Source organism: Lolium rigidum, chromosome 7, assembly GCF_022539505.1.
Source record: "Lolium rigidum isolate FL_2022 chromosome 7, APGP_CSIRO_Lrig_0.1, whole genome shotgun sequence".
Lineage (NCBI taxonomy): Eukaryota > Viridiplantae > Streptophyta > Magnoliopsida > Poales > Poaceae > Lolium > Lolium rigidum.
Window position 1 is genome coordinate 235504039 of NC_061514.1, and position 20914 is coordinate 235524952.

At 45.8% G+C, this 20914-nt stretch overlaps 1 long non-coding RNA gene across 1 annotated transcript; it reads right to left on the minus strand.

Annotated features, from left to right (window-relative positions):
* Positions 1-19898: 19898 nt before the first annotated feature.
* On the minus strand, positions 19899-20665 carry LOC124670441. The gene is made up of 2 exons (XR_006992528.1): positions 20512-20665; positions 19899-20394 (listed from the first exon to the last, which is right to left on the minus strand). It is a non-coding gene; the product is annotated as an uncharacterized LOC124670441 (long non-coding RNA).
* Positions 20666-20914: the final 249 nt, after the last annotated feature.

The window sequence follows — 20914 nt, forward strand, 5'->3', positions numbered from 1 at the left end:
GCAACACCAGAGATTCCGGCGCCAACGTGGAACCTGCACAACACAACCAAAGTACTTTGCCCCAACGAAACGGTGAGGTTGTCAATCTCACCGACTTGCTTTGTAACAAAGGGTTAACCGTATTGTGTGGAAGATGATTGTTTGCAAGAAAACAATAAAACAAGTATTGCAGCAGATTTGTATTTCAGTATGAAAGAATGGACCGGGGTCCACAGTTCACTAGAGGTGTCTCTCCCATAAGATAAAAGCATGTTGGGTGAACAAATTACGGTCGGGCAATTGACAAATAGAGAGGGCATAACAATGCACATACATGTCATGATAAGTACGGTGAGATTTAATTGGGCATTACGACAAAGTACATAGACCGCCATCCAACTGCATCTATGCCTAAAAAGTCCACCTTCAGGTTATCATCCGAACCCCTTCCAGTATTAAGTTGTAAAACAACAGACAATTGCATTAAGTATTGCACGTAATGTAATCAATAACTACATCCTCGGACATAGCATCAATGTTTTATCCCTAGTGGCAACAACACATCCATAACCTTAGGGGTTTCTGTCACTCCCCAGATTCACGGAGACATGAACCCACTATCGAGCATAAATACTCCCTCTTGGAGTTACTAGCATCAACTTGGCCAGAGCCTCTACTAATAACGGAGAGCATGCAAGATCATAAACAACACATAGGTAATAACTTGATAATTAACATAACATGGTATTCTCTATCCATCGGATCCCGACAAACACAACATATAGCATTACGGATAGATGATCTTGATCATGTTAGGCAGCTCACAAGATCCAACAATGAAGCACAATGAGGAGAAGACAACCATCTAGCTACTGCTATGGACCCATAGTCCGGGGGTGAACTACTCACTCATCACTCCGGAGGCGACCATGGCGGCGAAGAGTCCTCCGGGAGATGAATCCCCTCTCCGGCAGGGTGCCGGAGGAGATCTCCGAATCCCCGAGATGGGATTGGCGGCGGCGGCGTCTCCGGAAGGTTTTCCGTATCGTGGTTCTTCGTTCGGGGTTTTCGCGACGGAGGCTTTAAGTAGGCGAGGGCAACGTGGGGGGCCACACGAGGGCCCCACACCATAGGTCGGCGCGGCCAGGGCACGGGCCGCGCCGCCCTATGGTGGCGGCGCCTCGTGGCCCCACTTCGACTCCTCTTCGGTCTTCCGGAAGCTTCGTGGCAAAATAGGACCACAGGCGTTGATTTCGTCCAATTCCGAGAATATTTCGTTACTAGGATTTACGAAACCAAAAACAGCAGAAAACAGACAAGCGGCTCTTCGGCATCTTGTTAATAGGTTAGTTCCGAGAAAATGCACGAATATGACATAAAGTGTGCATAAAACATGTAGATATCATCAATAATGTGGCATGGAACATAAGAAATTATCGATACGTCGGAGACGTATCAGCATCCCCAAGCTTAGTTACGCTCGTCCGAGCAGGTAAAACGATAACAAAGATAATTTCTGAAGTGACATGCCATCATAACCTTGATCATACTATTTGTAAACATATGTAACGAATGCAGCGATCAAAACAATGGTAATGACATGAGTAAACAAGTGAATCATAAAGCAAAGACTTTTCATGAATAGTACTTCAAGACAAGCATCAATAAGTCTTGCATAAGAGTTAACTCATAAAGCAATAAATCAAAGTAAAGGTATTGAAGCAACACAAAGGAAGATTAAGTTTCAGCGGTTGCTTTCAACTTATAACATGTATATCTCATGGATAATTGTCAACATAGAGTAATATAACAAGTGCAATATGCAAGTATGTAGGAATCAATGCACAGTTCACACAAGTGTTTGCTTCTTGAGGTGGAGAGAAATAGGTGAAGCTGACTCAACATAAAAGTAAAAAGAATGGTCCTTCAAAGAGGAAAGCATCGATTGCTATATTTGTGCTAGAGCTTTTATTTTGAAAACATGAAACAATTTTGTCAACGGTAGTAATAAAGCATATGAGTTATGTAAATTATATCTTACAAGTTGCAAGTCTCATGCATAGTATACTAATAGTGCCCGCACCTTGTCCTAATTAGCTTGGACTACCGGATCATCGCAATACACATGTTTTAACCAAGTGTCACAATGGGGTACCTCCATGCGCTCTGTACAAAGGTCTAAGGAGAAAGCTCGCATTTTGGATTTCTCGCTTTTGATTATTCTCAACTTAGACATCCATACCGGGACAACATGGACAACAGATAATGGACTCGATCCTCTTTAATGCATAAGCATGTGGCAACAATTATTATTCTCATATGAGATTGAGGATATATGTCCAAAACTGAAACTTCCACCATGAATCATGGCTTAAGTTAGCGGCCCAATGCTCTTCTCTAACAATATGTATGCTCCAACCATTAAGGTGGTAGATCTCTCTTACTTCAGACAAGACGGACATGCATAGCAACTCACATGATATTCAACAAAGAATAGTTGATGGCGTCCCCGGAAGCATGGTTATCGCACAACAAGCAACTTAATAAGAGATAAAGTGCATAAGTACATATTCAATACCACAATAGTTTTTAAGCTATTTGTCCCATGAGCTATATATTGTAAAGGTGAATGATGGAATTTTAAAGGTAGCACTCAAGCAATTTACTTTGGAATGGCGGATAAATACCATGTAGTAGGTAGGTATGGTGGACACAAATGGCATAGTGGTTGGCTCAAGTATTTTGGATGCATGAGAAGTATTCCCTCTCGATACAAGGTTTAGGCTAGCAAGGTTATTTGAAACAAACACAAGGATGAACGGTGCAGCAAAACTCACATAAAAGACATATTGTAAACATTATAGGGATTTCTATTTTCGTGCCCTCAGGTCCTTAGTTGTACTCAGTTTTCCCCAGCTCCTTAGTTTTTCCTCAGTTTTCCCCAAGCCCTTGTCTGAACCGCAGAAGGAGCTCGGACGGAAGGAATCCGTTAAGTTGACCGTTCCGTCGCCGACGAGTGGGGTCGTGTCGTTTGTGGGGTCGCGTCGTGTGGGACCGCGTCGTGTGGGGCTGGTAGGAAGGGACCGCATGGGACAGGGACGAGGCCGTGTTTGTGTGGCCGTAGCGTGTGGGGCCGTAGCGTGTGGAGCCGTGTGGGTCCGGGACGGGGGCACGAGTGGTTTCGTCTCTTCCGCCCAGATTAGCAGTTTTCAATGTACCTTTTTCCTCTCTATCGCTCGATCTCATTCATATTTGATAGCCCAAATTGGTAGCAAATCTAGAGCAGCTTCTCCTTCGTTTTTTAACGCCATTCATTTCTTTATGCCTTCGTTTTTACCCAATCAGGTAGGAAATCTAGGGCACAAATCCAGAGCAAAAATATAGGATAAGCTGCATACAACAACCAACATAGCATAGATATATTCAGGACAGATCCAAAAGTAGTACCGATAGATCCAACATAAGCTACAATTTACATGAAATTAAGCTGCTCTACAGATAGAGCAGTCACATACGAGAGAGTGCAGTAGGCACGTTCAACGCCTCCGGGTAGCGCGTGTGACTCGCTTGGAGGTTGCGCGAGTGAATCCCAAGTGCTTTGTGTTTGGTCATGTACGCATGCACGTTCACGGTCCTTCCAACTCTAGCGCCACATCTGCCAATGGATTCAGCATGGTTCACCGGGGAGTTGAAGTCGGTGGCGCGGAGCTTCTGTTGCGAAGGGGCACTTGTAAATGCCTCGAGCAAAAGGGCCATCGTAATGGCCGGACTGCGGCCTCTCGAGGACGTGACGAGTCTTGGTGTGGAAGGACTCGTCGTCGCTTGTCGACGTCGCTGCTCCTGCACTTGTCACGTAGCACCAAAGATCGTGCAAAAAACACGGAGTCAATTGCAACGATGATGGAACAGAGAGTGAACAAAAAATCATGCATGATAATATGGGCTCGAAAAAAGAGGTAGCCTCGGTTACATTGGACACACTTATATCCGGGATTTGAGTCGAGCAAACCAAAGATCATGCACAACAAATTTGTACACACCAATTGTTTATCGACCAAACCACTGAATCAATTTATGCCCAAATATTCATCATCATCGGCACAAATCTTAAACAAAAGCAAATCACAAACACTAATAACGCAAGATCTAACACAAAAGGATCGAACTAGGAACAGACGAACGATAATAACGCAAGATCTAACAAAAAAGGATTGAACTAGGAACGGACGAACCGTAATAACGGTAGATCTAACACAAAATGATTGAAATGAGATAAGAACAAGGGAACAAAGGGTTACCTCCGGCTCGTTGTCGACGATGGTGGTGTCGTAGGGGTTCTCCGGCGCGTCGTACTGCGCTTCGGTTCGTACGGGTCCCAATCGACGGGGAGCGGACGGTGGCGGCGGCCGATGCGCCGGCTGCTACGTTGGAAGCGGCGACGGGGGCCTGGACGGGGGCGGCGGCCGATGCGCCGGCTGCTACGTTGGAAGCAGCGACGGGGGCACGGACGGGGCGGCGGCCGATGCGCCGGCTGCTACGTTGGAAGCGGCGACGGGGGCTCGGACGGGGCGGCGGCCGATGCGCCGGGCTGCTACGATGGAAGCGGCGACGGGGGCCTGGACGGGGGCGGCGGCCGATGTGCCGACAATGGGCATCTCATTCTTCTCCATCGCCGGCGGTTTTCTTCGGGGTTTTTCTTCGGTTGTGGAGAAGATGATGGGACAGGAGAGGCGGTTGCGGTGAGCCGGTGAGAACGTGCGTCGAGGGAGAGAAAGAGGGGCTCTATAAAGACGAAGGTGGCGTGTACCGCAACACGCGTCCGCTATGCACGGCAACACGCGTCCGCTATGCACGGCTGCAGCGTGCACCGCTACCCGAGTCTAACCCCGGGACGTTTGGTGTACTCGGTTATAACCTCGGGCCTTATACGGAAATTTTATCCGTACTCAGTTTTCCCCTCGAGGACTTAGACCGGCAAGTGCAATATACTCGAGTTTTACCCTCAAGTAGCTGGTCAACGAGAGAGTCAACAAATGAGATTAACATAGCTAATTGAGTCATTTCATGCGCAAAAAAATCCAAAAAAATAAAAACATAGTGGCAACTACTCATGGAGTCTTCCTACGCAACTCGCCACCTAGAAAACCTTAACAAACATATATAAATCAAGTTTTACCACAAATTGCCACTTCTCGGAATCACTAGTGTAGCTATGAAGATGCATGGTTTTCCACCCAAACCCCTTTGCAAAACATCTTTCCCAAAACATAGTTTGTCTAAATGATGCCATAATTGTCACACTCATGTATATTTGAATTGCAAATAATTTGATGTAGCCCAATATGAATTATATTGTACAAAACACACATTTTTCATTTTGTAATTCTTTTGTTTGAATCCCTTAGTCTATTTACTATTTATGTGCCCTTGGATTCTTAGTACTACTCAGTTTTGCCCTCAAGTACTCGTCACAAATGCTCCGAGAAGCCCAAACTTATCCCGATTGGTTGAGCCGTTGTCACACGGATCGACTCCACGAACCGTTGATCCACTGATCTAACGGGCAGTATACCCCTATCCGTCTCTTCGTGGCAACCTCTCTCTCTCTCTCTCTCTCTTCGTGGCCACCCATCTCTCTCTCTCTCTCTCTCTCTCTCTCTCTCTCTCTCTCTCTGTCGGTGGAGAATGCAATGACGAGTTTGCCACTTAATATATAGTTTGGGATATAGTATTGGTATTTTGAAACGGCCTAAAAGTGGTATAATTTTGTTATAAACATGAGGCATACATTTTTGCGGATTTCGGCGATTGCATTATTTGTCACCCCTATAACAATTATCAACTATCTTTAGCTGTCCTTTTCTTTTAGGGAATATAGTTTGGGATATGGTATTGGTATTTTGGAAAGGCCTAAAAGTGGTATAATTTTGGTATAAACATGAGGCATACATTTTTGCGGATTTCGGCGATTGCATTATTTGTCACCCCTCTAACAATTATCAACTATCTTTAGCTGTCCTTTTCTTTTAGGGAATATAGTTTGGGATATGGTATTGGTATTTTGGAAAGGCCTAAAAGTGGTATAATTTTGGTATAAACATGAGGCATACATATTTGCGGATTTCGGGGATTGCATTATTTGTCATCCCTCTAACAATTATCAACTATCTTTAGTCTGTCCTTTTCTTTTAGGGAATATAGTTTGGGATATAGTATTGGTATTTTGAAACGGCCTAAAAGTGGTATAATTTTGTTATAAACATGAGGCATACATTTTTGCGGATTTCGGCGATTGCATTATTTGTCACCCCTCTAACAATTATCAACTATCTTTAGCTGTCCTTTTCTTTTAGGGAATATAGTTTGGTAATTTCGGTGAATGCACACACTAACTTTGAAAACAACTACAAGTACATGTAAGCTGAATAATGGATTTGTAACTAGGTATCCCTTGTAACAACTTCTAGCGCACTGGTGAGCAATGATAAGAATCCGATCGTAATTATACAACAAAAAAAACAACCAGCCATCAGATTAGCTTGCTTCTTCAACTCGATCAGCTTGCATTAACTCGCTTGTTCATTTTCTTCAGTTCTCCCTTCACTTCCACCGGTTCCGCATTGGGAGCATTAGGCATAATCGGAAGGTCCCTAATCGGAACGGCTCCTCTCTCCGCCGCATTCTCTACGACAAGTCCCCCCCTCCCAAATTGCGCCCCCAATAGCGCCAATTGATTCCTCGCAACCGAATCCTCCGAACGTACACATCGATCCACTCGAAATGCCTGCATTTCTTCAAGATCTGAAAACAACAACGTGAACCCTAAATCCCAAATTCGAGGGAATAACAAGAAAATCGAGAGAAAACGAGAGAAATTGGAGCGAGATCTAACCTTATCCCCCTCTCTATATGGCAAGCTCTCGCATGCAACGAACTCACGTCCACGGTTGCCGTTCTCGTCCGTCTTACGGATCGACCGCTTCGGAGGCTCCTGGCGTGGGCGGTCGAGCATCTTGTCAAAGGCACGGGTCCATACTGCGGCCATGAAGAACGGAAGGTCGAAGAGAAACTAGACATCACCCGCGTGCCGGAGAAGGGCTGCCGCTGGCGGAGAAGAAGAACAATGGGGCGCGGAGAAAGAAAGGGGAAGCAATGGCACGGGCACGGGCGCGGGGCTAGCTCGGGCTCCCATTTTGCAACGGTCACACGGGTAAGCTGTGGGTCCGGCGCGCTCACGTGGACAAGTTGTGGGTCCCACGATGATGCGGATAAGTGGAGACGTGTCCATCTGCGGGGCACCAACAGCGGCCCCACTTGCCGGCACCAACCAACGTCAACTAAACGGGATTCCTTCCGTCCGAGCTCTTTCTGCGGGTTATAGACAAGAAGTTGGGGAAAACTGAGGAAAAACTAAGGAGCTGGGGAAAACTGAGTACAACTAAGGACCCAAGGGCACGAAAATAGAAATCCCAACATTATAAGACTCTACACCGTCTTCCTTGTTGTTCAAAACTCAATACTAGATATTATCTAGACTCTAGAGAAACCAAATATGCAAACCAAATTAGCAAGCTCTAAGCGTTTCTTCATTAATGGGTGCAAAGTATATGATGCAAGAGCTTAAACATGAGCACAACAATTGCCAAGTATCAAATTATCCAAGACATTTTAGAATTACTACATGTAGCATTTTCCAATTCCAACCATATAACAATTTAACGAAGAAGAAATTTCGCGATGAATACTATGAGTAAAGCCTAAGGACATACTTGTCCATATGCTACAACGGAGCGTGTCTCTCTCCCACAAAGTGAATGCTAGGATCCATTTTATTCAAACAAAACAAAAACAAAAACAAACCGACGCTCCAAGCAAAGTGCATAAGATGTGACGGAATAAAAATATAGTTTCGGGGGAGGAACCTGATAATGTTGTCGATGAAGAAGGGGATGCCTTGGGCATCCCCAAGCTTAGACGCTTGAGTCTTCTTAGAATATGCATGGGTGAACCACCGGGGCATCCCCAAGCTTAGAGCTTTCACTCTCCTTGATCATATTGTATCATCCTCCTCTCTTGATCCTTGAAAACTTCCTCCACACCAAACTCGAAACAACTCATTAGAGGGTTAGTGCACAATAAAAATTAACATGTTCAGAGGTGACACAATCATTCTTAACACTTCTGGACATTGCATAAAGCTACTGGACATTAATGGATCAAAGAAATTCATCCAACATAGCAAAAGAGGCAATGCGAAATAAAAGGCAGAATCTGTCAAAACAGAACAGTCCGTAAAGATGGATTTTATTAGGGCACCAGACTTGCTCAAATGAAAATGTCCAAATTGAATGAAAGTTGCGTACATATCTGAGGATCACGCACGTAAATTGTCTTAATTTTCTGAGTTACCTACAGAGAATTAGACCCAGATTCGTGACAGCAAAGAAATCTGTTTCTGCGCAGTAATCCAAATCTAGTATTTACTTTACTATCAAAGACTTTACTTGGCACAACAAAACATAAAACTAAGATAAGGAGAGGTTGCTACAGTAGTAAACAACTTCCAAGACTCAAATATAAAACAAAAATACTGTAGTAAAAACATGGGTTGTCTCCCATAAGCGCTTTTCTTTAACGCCTTTCAGCTAGGCGCAGAAAGTGTATGTCAAGTGTTATCGAGAGATGAAGCATTGATATCATAAGCTCCCCCATCTGTAGTGGTACTAAGGGCTTTGTCAATCTTAGGCCTATAATAATATTTCTTTGGTTTAGGCACTTTAGAGACATACATAAACTTTTGCTCTTTTCCCACATAAGCTTTCTCTCTAAACTGTAAAGATGAAAAGGTTGAACCCAAGGTTCCCATAGCTTTTTCAAGTTCGCCAATCCTATTAATTTGATTATCATGGTCAACACAAGTTCATAGGACACTAATTTTTTCATCAATTCCTCCTAAGGATTTATCAAGTTCATCAGTTTTATCAAGTAACATCTCCAACTTAGTTTCAACACTCGGAAAATTTTTCTCTATGGTTTCCAATTTTTTCATAACATCCTCAAGGGAGGTTTCAATTTTAGTTTCATTAACAGGTGGTATTCTAAATAAACTCTCAATAATGCAACTAGCTTCTAAAGCGGGAGCGCCTAGGAAATTACCTCCCGCGAGACAATCAAGAACATATCTATTCCAGCTAGAGATACCAACGTAAAAATTCCTGAGTAGGATAGTGGTGGAGTGTTTCTTAGTGCACCTATTATGGGCATCACTAATTCTATACCAAGCATCTTTTAAACATTCTCCCCCTTGTTGCTTAAATGAACGAACTTCAACTTCAGGATTACTCATTTTAGCAGTAGTAAATAAAACAAACTAGATAAAGTAAATGCAAGTAACTAATTTTTTGTGTTTTTGATATAGCAAACAAGACAGTAAATAAGGTAAAGCTAGCAACTAATTTTTTTGTGTTTTGATATAAGTGCAGCAAACAAAGTAGTAAATAAAATAAAGCAAGACAAAAACAAAGTAAAGAGGTTGGGAAGTGGAGACTCCCCTGCAGCGTGTCTTGATCTCCACGGCAACGGCGCCGGAAATTTGCTTGATGCGTGTAATTGACACGTCCGTTGGGAACCCCAAGAGGAAGGTGTGATGCGCACAGCGGCAAGTTTCCTCAGTTAGAAACCAAGGTTTAATCGAACCGGTAGGAGTCAAGAAGCACGTTGAAGGTTGATGGCGGCGGGATGTAGTGCGGCGCAACACCGGAGATTCCGGCGCCAACGTGGAACCTGCACAACACAACCAAAGTACTTTGCCCCAACGAAACAGTGAGGTTGTCAATCTCACCGGCTTGCTGTAACAAAGGGTTAACCGTATTGTGTGGAAGATGATTGTTTGCAAGAAAACAGTAAAACAAGTATTGCAGCAGATTTGTATTTCAGTATGAAAGAATGGACCGGGGTCCACAGTTCACTAGAGGTGTCTCTCCCATAAGATAAAAGCATGTTGGGTGAACAAATTACAGTCGGGCAATTGACAAATAGAGAGGGCATAACAATGCACATACATGTCATGATAAGTACAGGTGAGATTTAATTGGGCATTACGACAAAGTACATAGACCGCCATCCAACTGCATCTATGCCTAAAAAGTCCACCTTCAGGTTATCATCCGAACCCCCTCCAGTATTAAGTTGTAAAACAACAGACAATTGCATTAAGTATTGCGCGTAATGTAATCAATAACTACATCCTCGGACATAGCATCAATGTTTTATCCCTAGTGGCAACAGCACATCCATAACCTTAGGGGTTTCTGTCACTCCCCCAGATTCACGGAGACATGAACCCACTATCGAGCATAAATACTCCCTCTTGGAGTTACTAGCATCAACTTGGCCGAGCCTCTACTAATAACGGAGAGCATGCAAGATCATAAACAACACATAGGTAATAACTTGATAATTAACATAACATGGTATTCTCTATCCATCGGATCCCGACAAACACAACATATAGCATTACGGATAGATGATCTTGATCATGTTAGGCAGCTCACAAGATCCAACAATGAAGCACAATGAGGAGAAGACAACCATCTAGCTACTGCTATGGACCCATAGTCCGGGGGTGAACTACTCACTCATCACTCCGGAGGCGACCATGGCGGTGAAGAGTCCTCCGGGAGATGAATCCCCTCTCGGCGGGGTGCGGAGGAGATCTCCGAGAATCCCCCGAGATGGGATTGACGGCGGCGTCTCCGGAAGGTTTTCCGTATCGTGGTTCTTCGTTACGGGGTTTTCGCGACGGAGGCTTTAAGTAGGCGGAAGGGCAACGTGGGGGCCACACGAGGGCCCCACACCATAGGTCGGCGCGGCCAGGGCCTGGGCCGCGCCGCCCTATGGTGGCGGCGCCTCGTGGCCCCACTTCGACTCCTCTTCGGTCTTCCGGAAGCTTCGTGGCAAAATAGGACCCTGGGCATTGATTTCGTCCAATTCCGAGAATATTTCGTTACTAGGATTTCTGAAACCAAAAACAGCAGAAAACAGCAACTGGCTCTTCGGCATCTTGTTAATAGGTTAGTTCCAGAAAATGCACGAATATGACATAAAGTGTGCATAAAACATGTAGATATCATCAATAATGTGGCATGAAACATAAGAAATTATCGATACGTCGGAGACGTATCAATCACATGCCTCCTTCACATGCTTAATGCAAGTAGTGTACACATGTGGCTTCCAAACATTTTTAGCATGGTCACCATTGTTGTGATGCTCAACAAGGGTGTCTAACAATGCAGTGTCCATCTCAGCAGTCCATGAAATGTAAGCTCTAGTAGTACGTTTCTATGTTTTTGGTTCAGCCATGCTTCTACAATAAAATAAATATATGTGCATAAAAGAAATGACAAAAGAGTAAGTTGGAATACGTTATTTCATAGGTATATTAGTTGAGACATGCTCCATGTACAAAAGGGGCACCATCCCACAAATGCAACCAACAAGCTAGCACAAAAAGGGGCCCCATTAGCGAACATGTGGATTTGGAGAGAGGCACATAGAGGGTAGGAAGAGGACGACTTGGAGTCGGTTAGGGAGAGGCCACCGCCCGGCGCTGCTCCCTACAGCTGATGTTCCACCTACCACCACTGTTCCCCAACCAACCGGTCACATCTAGGGTTAGGGGAGCTAGCAGCGACGACGCATGGAGAGGCTCGGAGGGGGGCCTCCTCGTGGCTGTCGGGCGGAGAAGGCGTCCTCCCGAGCGCCTCTGCTCGCTCGCGCTGTGATGAAGGGGTACGAGCCTCTACGTTTAATAGGTTCGACCCTCCGAATCAAACGAGGCGAAACGGTACGTGCACGGGTCGGCTTGGAATTGCCTAACGTTTCCAGGCCTCAATTGTGAAGCCACCCAAACTGCTGAATTGGGCCTATCCGGCTCCAAATTCCAATTCCATGCTCCAATTAAGTGCATCCAAACACTGCAGGGTATCTGCGACAAGATTAAGCACATGAAATTGTTCTTGTGGCCGAATAAAATAGTACTAGATGGTAAAGTGCTCTTCGCCGCGCCGAATACGTTGCATTTTGACATTATGTGGTAGGCGTTTGTTTTCAGACATGTTCTTATCCGTCATAGGGTGGTTTGGTTTTTTGATTTCTTTCCAATGCCGCATGTAAACAAAACCAAACTAAAATTTGAAGTGTTCAAAGTTGTTCAAAGTATTTTGGCCATGCTTTGCGACACTATATAATTAGGTTAACAAATATTGCACACCGCGCTATGTTGACATGTTGGGCTAGCAAAGACATGTAATAAGTAGAATGCAGCAGTTCGAGCTTTGGAAATTCAACGTGCAAGTGATTTATCTCATTTCTTTAACTGTTAGTCCTATACTGGTTCACCCAAGAGTCATATATAGCAGTGATATAAATATTGCTAACAAGTATACAATTAGTTCAGTTGGGTCATCAACATTAGTTAGCTGTAGCTAGTATTTTGCTTATAAAGTAACACATACAACAACAGATGTAGAATAAGAGGCCATGCCATATTTATTCAGAGAATATTCATTGCTAGCAAACACTTGATACAACAGTGGAGAACTTAGCTACGCCATTAACAATAAGAATGTGCAGAATATAGTAAGGTCGATAAAAAAAACCAATGCACGACAAATAGCTCACCTTCACATAGTTCAAGATGATGACAAACTAGAATACAAAATGGATATGAGTAAGAATAAGATGCTAGTTCTCAAATTCGTCGGCCAACTAGTATTTAACGGTTGATCCAACGAAAATGATGTTAATAAGCTTGTCCTGAGGAATACTCACTAGTAGAGAAACCCCCCTTTTGTACCGGTTTGAAAGGGCCTTTAGTACCGGTTTTGGAACCGGTACTAAAGATCCGGCACTAAAGGCCTCCATCCTTTAGTACCGGTTGCTGGAGATCTCTTTTTTTATTTTTTTTTCACAAAAAGGCTATTTCGTTTAATTTTTTTTATCCATTTTTTTTCTAATTATTTTTTCACTCCCTTTTTTCATAATTTCTAATATTTCCGTTAGTCTCTAACTACACTTAATCTCTAGTCAATTACTTACTCTTGGTCAAACTTCCCGGTCGGTCACCCATCCTCACACTACTCCAACACTAGCACGCTTAACTTCCGGGTTCCTTTCCATCCCACTTCCAAGTGCTTCGCGCGCATGTTGTTGATAGTAGTATCATATCAATCCTCTTAACATGTTGGTCAATGTGACACTTCTTTATTATTTGTATTGCAAATAATTTCTTTAATAAACAAAAGTAATGATGTAATAATAATGTTGAATAAATAAATAAAATTAACTTTTTAATTTGTATTATTTTTATATATTTTTTAAACTTTTAATATTTTTTTGATAAAATCTTATAATTGGATAAAAGTAATAGTTATTCTGGGAATCAAAAAAATCTTATAATTATTAATTTTAATTTTTAAAAAATAAAAAAATATATAAAATTCTAAAGTTTTGGAAAAAACCTAAAATCTTCCTGCTTTCATATTTTGATTTGGAATTTCGAGAATCTAAAATTTGGCTAACCGGGTAAACCCCGGTGAATTCGGATGTAACTTTTTCCCACGATGATTTTGATATATTATACGTTTTTTTTCGACGTCGTACGCAAAAGTTCTTGCGGTTTTACCATTTTCCAAAACTTTTTTGCAAAAAAAGTGAAAATTCAAATTTGTTAATTTTCCCCAATACTAGGTTGCATAACATACAAGAATCTGAAAACATTTTATTTTTTTGAATTTTCTATCATTTTCATTTGTATTTTACAAAGCAAAAAAAGGCGATCCACGGGGGGGGGTGGAGGTGCGTGGGGAGCGGGAAAAACCTTTAGTACCGGTTCGTGACACGAACCGGTACTAAAGGGTACCTTAGTACCGGTTCTGTTACGAACCGGTATTAAAGGTCTGTGCAGTGCAACCGGTACTAATGCACCCTTTAGTACCGGTTCGTAAGGAAACCGGTACTAAAGGGTTGGACGAAAGACCCCTTTTTCTACTAGTGACTCTTCTATTAACAATTCATCAAGCTTTTAGAGAGCATTGCCTGATAGAAAGAAATAAGAAGGCAGCCTGGCAAAGTACTAGACTTGACAGATCAATAGGGCAGCTCCAGGTTAATCCCATCATTGCCAAAGTAGCTGATGGAGATGCCCAGGTCCGGACGCCGGCAGAGCACGTGCATGGCTTAGAACACCTTCAGCCGTCTCCCCGACTAGGTCCCTGGCAGGCGTTTTTTTCATCTCGACGGTGTTATTCGGTCTAGCCGCGTCTCTGGTTCCTCGTTTTTCCCCGGAATAGACGCTTAATCCATACGGAGAGCCCATACCATCCCCGGTCCCCCGGGTGCCCTCGGGAACTCCGAACGAGAGAAAATCGGGGACGGGCCCGCTGTGTCGGCGAGAAAACACGCGAACCCCACCACTTTCTCGTCGCAAATCACCCTCCCCTCTCGTTGCTCTATCGCCGCTGGCACCACCCCTCGCCAATCCGCCGGCCGGTTGCCTGCACTCCGCCGTCCCTCCTCCCACCAGCCTATATTCCGCCGTCCGTCTGCATATATTCCGCCGTGGGGCAACTCCTCGCGTTGCGCCTCGTCGACATGCCCGACAGGTGTTCATCCATTTGCCAGGGCGGACATGGACTCGGACGACGAGGAGGAGCAGATGCTCGCTGAGCTTTTTGAAAAAGAGATGGCAGCCGCCGCCCAAGACGAGGAGCACATGTTGATCCTAGCTTGCCTGTCCGGCTTGTACGCGGAGAAGGCCATTGGTCGCCGTGGTAAGTTGGCACTAGGTCGCCGGAAGTGAAAGCCGAGGCAGTGAATGGAGGGCTACTGCATGCTCTACGCCGACTACTTCGCTGACAGTCCATTGCACGGTGAGGCTGTTTTTAGGCGTCGTTTCAGGATGAGCCAGAAGCTCTTCCCGAAAATTGTGCATGCCCTTTGAGAGTACGACTCCTATTTCAGATGCAAGTTGGATTGCACCGGCATGGTAGGGTTTTCCGCCCTCCAAAAGTGCACAGTGGCTATGCGGATGCTGGCATATGGAGCTCCTGGTGATTCTGCCGATGACTATCTTCGGATGGTGGAGTCCACCGCCCTTGATTGTTTCTACCGGTTCTGCAGGGCGGTGATAGCAGTGTTCGGGGACATATACTTGAGATCACCCACTGTTGAAGACACTGCTCAGATCCTCGATTTCAATGAAGCTCGAGGATTTCGAGGATACTTGGAAGCATTGACTGCATGCATTGGAAATGGAAGAACTGTCCGTTTGCCTGACAGGGAATGTAGAAGGGTCACAAAAAGGCTGCACTATGATACTTGAGGTAGTGGCTATCCATGATCTCTGGATTTGGCACTCCTTCTTTGGTATGTCGGGATCCAACAACGACATCAATGTCTTGCAGTGCTCGCCGATATTCTACAAGCTTGTTGAGGGTCATGCTCCCCCGGTTGACTTTGTGATCAATGGTCGGCACTACAACAAGGGATACTATCTTCTAGACGGTATCTATCCAAAGTGGGCAACATTTGTGAAGACTATCTCAAGCCCCGTCCTTCCGAAGGAGGTGGAGTTTGTCAAGGAACAAGAAGGTTGCCGAAAGAACGTCGAGCGTGCATTTGGTGTCCTCCAGCAGAGATTTGCTGTAGTTCGGTTCCCGCCATGACTTGGTCCAAAGATCAGATGTGGGAGGTGATGAACTGTTGTCTGTGCTTACACAACATGATTATTAAGAATGAGCGAAAGTATCCGGTTCCTCTGAGCGAACAAGCTGCACCATATGACAGAGAGGGTCCTCTTGCACAACCTAATCACCAGGTGCTGACATCGTGGGCTTCGTTCATCGCTATGCGTCAGGAGATTCGAGACTCCACAATGCATCAACAACTGCATGATGATCTGGTGGAGCACATATGGAGGCTGCGAGGCAACACCAACTTGTTTCCATTTGATTTGTTTAAAAACTTGTCAAATTATTTGCTTGCTTCGTTGAACTATAACATTTATTTGTAAAAGTTAGCCAAATATTGGCAAAAAAATTTGAAATTCACCGAACTGTGAATTTATTTGTGAAACTGAGACAAAAACGCCGATCTCCGGGTGTCTACCTAGGGAGACGGGCCGGATTTGGCCGTGGGGAGCGCCAACGGCTAGACGTGCTCTTATGTCTCGCAACTCGCAAGTTACCTGGTCATGTTCTTCTGCCGCCTTCCTGTTTGCCATAGAACTAACAACAACATTTCATTGTCTCTCCCCCCTTTCCTCCACGAGAGTGGATTTGGTGATCAGGTGGGTACCTGTGCATGCGTTCATTACCGTTGGATGCATATCAGCACCGTTGGATCAACTAACACCCGCTAAACATCCGTTTGTGCTGTTGTCACGTCCTCCTCCACAGCCCACACCACCGCGCGCACATCATTACTTAAAACCAAAAATCTATGCGGTGGAAAGGGGCAAGGCAGGCTGTTGGAGAGCGTTGACCTTGCCCGTACGACGTCCTCACAACTCCTCTCGTCCGGCCGGAGCTCACGACCTCCCCGTCCCAGCCCCCTTGCCGCGACGGCCGCGGCCACCAAGTCCTCGACGACGCCGTCCGTGGCGGAATCCACCACGCCCTGCCGCACTGCCTCCGCCGCCATCATCTTGCCCCCAGCGAGGAGCATGTCCCGCATGGTGGCGGCGCCAGGGACCTTCTGCCGGAGGCGCTGTGCGGCCAGGCGGTGCTCGACGCCACCACCGACCCCTCCGCCGCCGTGGGCTCCGCGAAGAAATTTCTTGCCGTCGTGGGCTCGTCCAATTCAGCTACAATCGCTGGGAAGTCGCCGGGCCGGAAGATCCCATCGGAGCGGGCGGGCAGGAGGATCTCGTCGGGGCGGGTGGAGGGTGCCGGCGGAAGAATCGTGCTCCCTTCCCCTTCCGCCTCCCCAGCAACATCCGCGCGCCACCACAGCGCCCAGCAAGGCAGCAACGGCCGCCGCCGCTTGCGCTGGCACCCACCCACATGTCGTAGGCCCAAATTTTGCATCTCTATTTGCTCTTTTCCCTCTCCCTGCTAGTAAACTGCGGTCAATTTGATTGTGTAGCTACCATGGACACGAATAATCGTTCCAGGACTCGATCATGGTGTTAGAACGAAAAATCCGTCTCAATCTATTACGGCTTTCGGCAGCAGAGTAGCGAACGGGAACAAATCTCCGGCTGTCCGGCTTGCCTCTTCCGGCTGGAGGCGCGACGTCCGAGCGGAGGCAACGGGAGAGACGAGCTTGACCGGATTAGATCTTGAACTTACCCTTCATCGATATCTCCCCAATTAATTTGAGCCGGGATGGGCAGCGGCGGAGTGGATGGTGGCGTGGGTGGCGACCATGCTCTCAAGTTGGACCACTACATCTGTCTTGGAAGAGAAAAGGGAATAAAAAATGAATCGCTTTATTCGCACGCTAACGGCAGAATAAGCGGCGTTAGACGTGTCGGGTAGGAAGCGCGTGCTCACCTACCCATGTGATCACCGAGCTTCATCCGTTTCCTCCACTATCTTATGAAGTCGCATCCATGTGCCCACATGAGGAATTGGAGGAAGCAAGGATTCTTAAGAGAGCGGCCTTACACCAAGAGAAATAAGAGGTGGCAGTGAGGCAGTGGAGGTGAACACGATGTGGGAGAAGCAGCCATGGAAACTGCAAATGTCACAAAGCTTACAGTTAGACAATAAAGCTTACAGTTAGACAATAAACTGCTACTTCACCCGCAATCTGGTTCTCCAGTGGATGCGGGTGACAAGCTGGGATGGCATAAGGTCTGCAACCGTTGTCGCCCGTAGCAGAACGGTTCACGCCCCTCTCCTCGTAGACTAGGTGATGTCGGTGCTATGGCGTTCAAGCACAGGGTGCACGTCCGGTGTTTCCGCTGCTTGGATCCCGGGCATCTGGTGGCTGCCTATCACGGCCGTGTCAGATGCCTTTCATCCCGCCACTCTAGACACCGGGAGCGAGACTGTTGGCAGCACAAAAAGTCCAGGAAAGCCACTGCTCTGGTTTGACTGCTGCCAGTCCGAGGCGCTGCCCTTTAATCCACTCCTGGGCTTCTATTGCCACGCTCCATGCTATGCACGTGGACTGTATGTGTGAGCAGCCGGGCCGTCGCTACGGCTGCCAGCTCAGCAGTTCTGCCAGACACGATGCTAAAGTCCTTCCTTGCGGAGCAGGCGAAGCTGCTGCTTGCTGAGCTGCCAATCTTGGCTACGCTTTAGCTCGAGGAGCTGGTCAAGCCTGTGCGCGATGTGTCGGAGACCCTGCAGGGTTTGCTTGACTTGCTTGCGAGCATGCTGGAAATGGTTGTGGTTGCTCTTTAGGAACTCTCTCTTGCGCCAGCTTGCGTGCAAATTTTTCCAATGCAGCATGCGCTGGCTAAAGTTGGCTTTGCCACCATGACAAATCAGCTGGAGATGGATGTGGACCCTGTTGTGCCATCACATTTGGAGGAGCTCAAGAAATTTGGTGCTCCTTGCTCAGAGGAGAATTTGATGAAGCAAATTATTGACGTAGATGTTCCCCAAGAGCTAGTTGTGGAGCTTGATGTGCCTTCGACATTGGAGGAATTGAAGGATTCGGGTGCTACTTGCATTAGGAAGTATGCAAAAGAGGTGAACCTGTTAGATGCTGAAAAGCCAATTGAGAGGGTATCTCCTTCTCGGTGGGGGAGTTCCTCGAAGAGCTTGCTCTCTCTTTGTCGAGCCTGCCCCAAAATATGTAGATGGGGGAGGCTGCCCCATCACACTTACAGAGACACAGCTGACTTGGACAAGAAAAACAAATATTGTGATATTCTAGTAGCCGTTAGTTATCTTTTTTTCTCCAGTCCGTTTGTGTACTATTCGAGAACTAAAGTTTTTAGTTGTAACTTGTGGATTGGTACAGCTGTGTGCATCCTAGGTATGAAGAGGCTAGGTGTAACGCTTTTAAGTAATAAGAGACCCATCATAAGTGCGTTTGGTACCATGCAGATGGTCGGGCCAACCTGTGGGAAGCAGAAAACGGTTCGATTGGTTGCCTGCATGCCTCCTTCAGCTTGGTGCTGCATTGTTAGCTAGATATTGCTTATGAACTGGTACGTTTGAAGATGATGAACTATTGCTTTTGATGTCCATCATGGTTAAGACCATGTACTTGCGGATGGTGATGAACTGCTACTTGTTTTATGATGATGAACTGTTGTCTAGTATTGATTTACAACCATGTGCTTGCTTTTGAACAAGGACGGAGACAAGGGGGGAGGAGGGGGGCTGCCCCCCCCCCCCCTTTGCTCATGATTTTACTTTGAACACAAGCCATGTTAGCTTCTTATTTGTGTGATTTTAGCTAGTTCTGTCTCCCTCATACTAAGATTGCCCCCTTATACTTCATTTCTGGCTCCGTCCCTGCTTTTGAACTGCTGCTATGTGTGGTTGTGGTGGTAAGGTCGCCACTTGGAAGAAGTGGTTACCATAGGATGCACCCAAACACAAAAGTTTGCATCATACATGTCGAACGTACTTCCATGCAGGTCCCAGGCGGGCTGCATGAAGTGCCCCGACTCATGCTTCACATGCTACCAAACGGGATGCAGAACATGGCCCAACGTCTGTATTTGCTCAGCATTGCCCGCCTCAACACTGCTTACTTGAGCCGCAAAAAGGATGCAGCCAAACAAACGCGCCGTGTATGATCTATATGCGAGTGGTCAGGGGTGTAAAAGCGTGTCAGCTGCTTGGCAGAATATCCTTTGTTTTCCTAGTTTGTGAACTATGTCCACCTTCTTCAGGTTCAAAGCGATAACCACCACACTTCGTCAAACAAATTACAGTAGAGAGGATGAATAAAACTGCCATACTGGTGTCACTCTCTATCCAGAGAAATTGCAATGCACAATTTTCATGTTTACACACGCCATAACTACACATTTGATTTCACTATTTGAAATGTAAGAGCAAGATGCCTCACAACAATGTGTGGGAATCATCCGGTTCTCTCATAAAATGTTGTGCTAACAAAACACTAGACAAGTTCACATAGTTGCAATCCCATGAATCAACAATCAGGAAAAAAAAACTACCTAAGAATTGTGGCACACACCACCACTAGTCTCCTCCACCACCACAGTCACCTCCTCCGGAGTCTCCTCCTCCTGCCGAGTCTACCGATCCCCACGACCACGAGCTTGCCCCCGGCGATCGTGCTGAAATATCAGTTGTCGATTCCGTGGAGGAAGAGGCTGTAGTAGAATCCTTGGCAGAGCCTCGGGGTTTCATGTCGAGGTTCAAAAGCATTGTCGCGTCAAAAGAGTCATCTTGCCGGCCACGGGAGATGCCATGTCTGAGAAAGACGAGCAAGTGAATTGATGATTAGTTAAGATGCCAACAAGTACAAAGTTTAGTTGATTAATGAGCTTAGATACACGAGGTTAATTAATTTGCCAATGCTATAGCAAACCTTTGTTGTGTGCGCCTCCGCCTTGCCTTTTCAGCCTCCTCTTCATCACTCTCATCGATACGACGCCTCTGTAAATGTAGCCATCGCATCAGACAATGTACAATGCAGAGACGCTTACTTCGACGCTCAAGAAGTATAAGCAAGTGATTAAACATACATTAACTATGTGTAACGTGACCCCTGCCCCTCTCTTCTTTTACAAGAGTCAATTCTGAGCACGACATTAGGTTCCTAAATAGCATCTTCAAGCTATGATTGATTCTTACCCGCTTCAGATATGCTCAATTACCGCTAATTCAATCTATATATTTGAACGCTAATTCAGAATTCAGCTGACAAAAAAGGAACCTGGTGATTTTGCAGGTGAAGTTAGCAGGACAATTTTGTGAAATCGAATGCATAA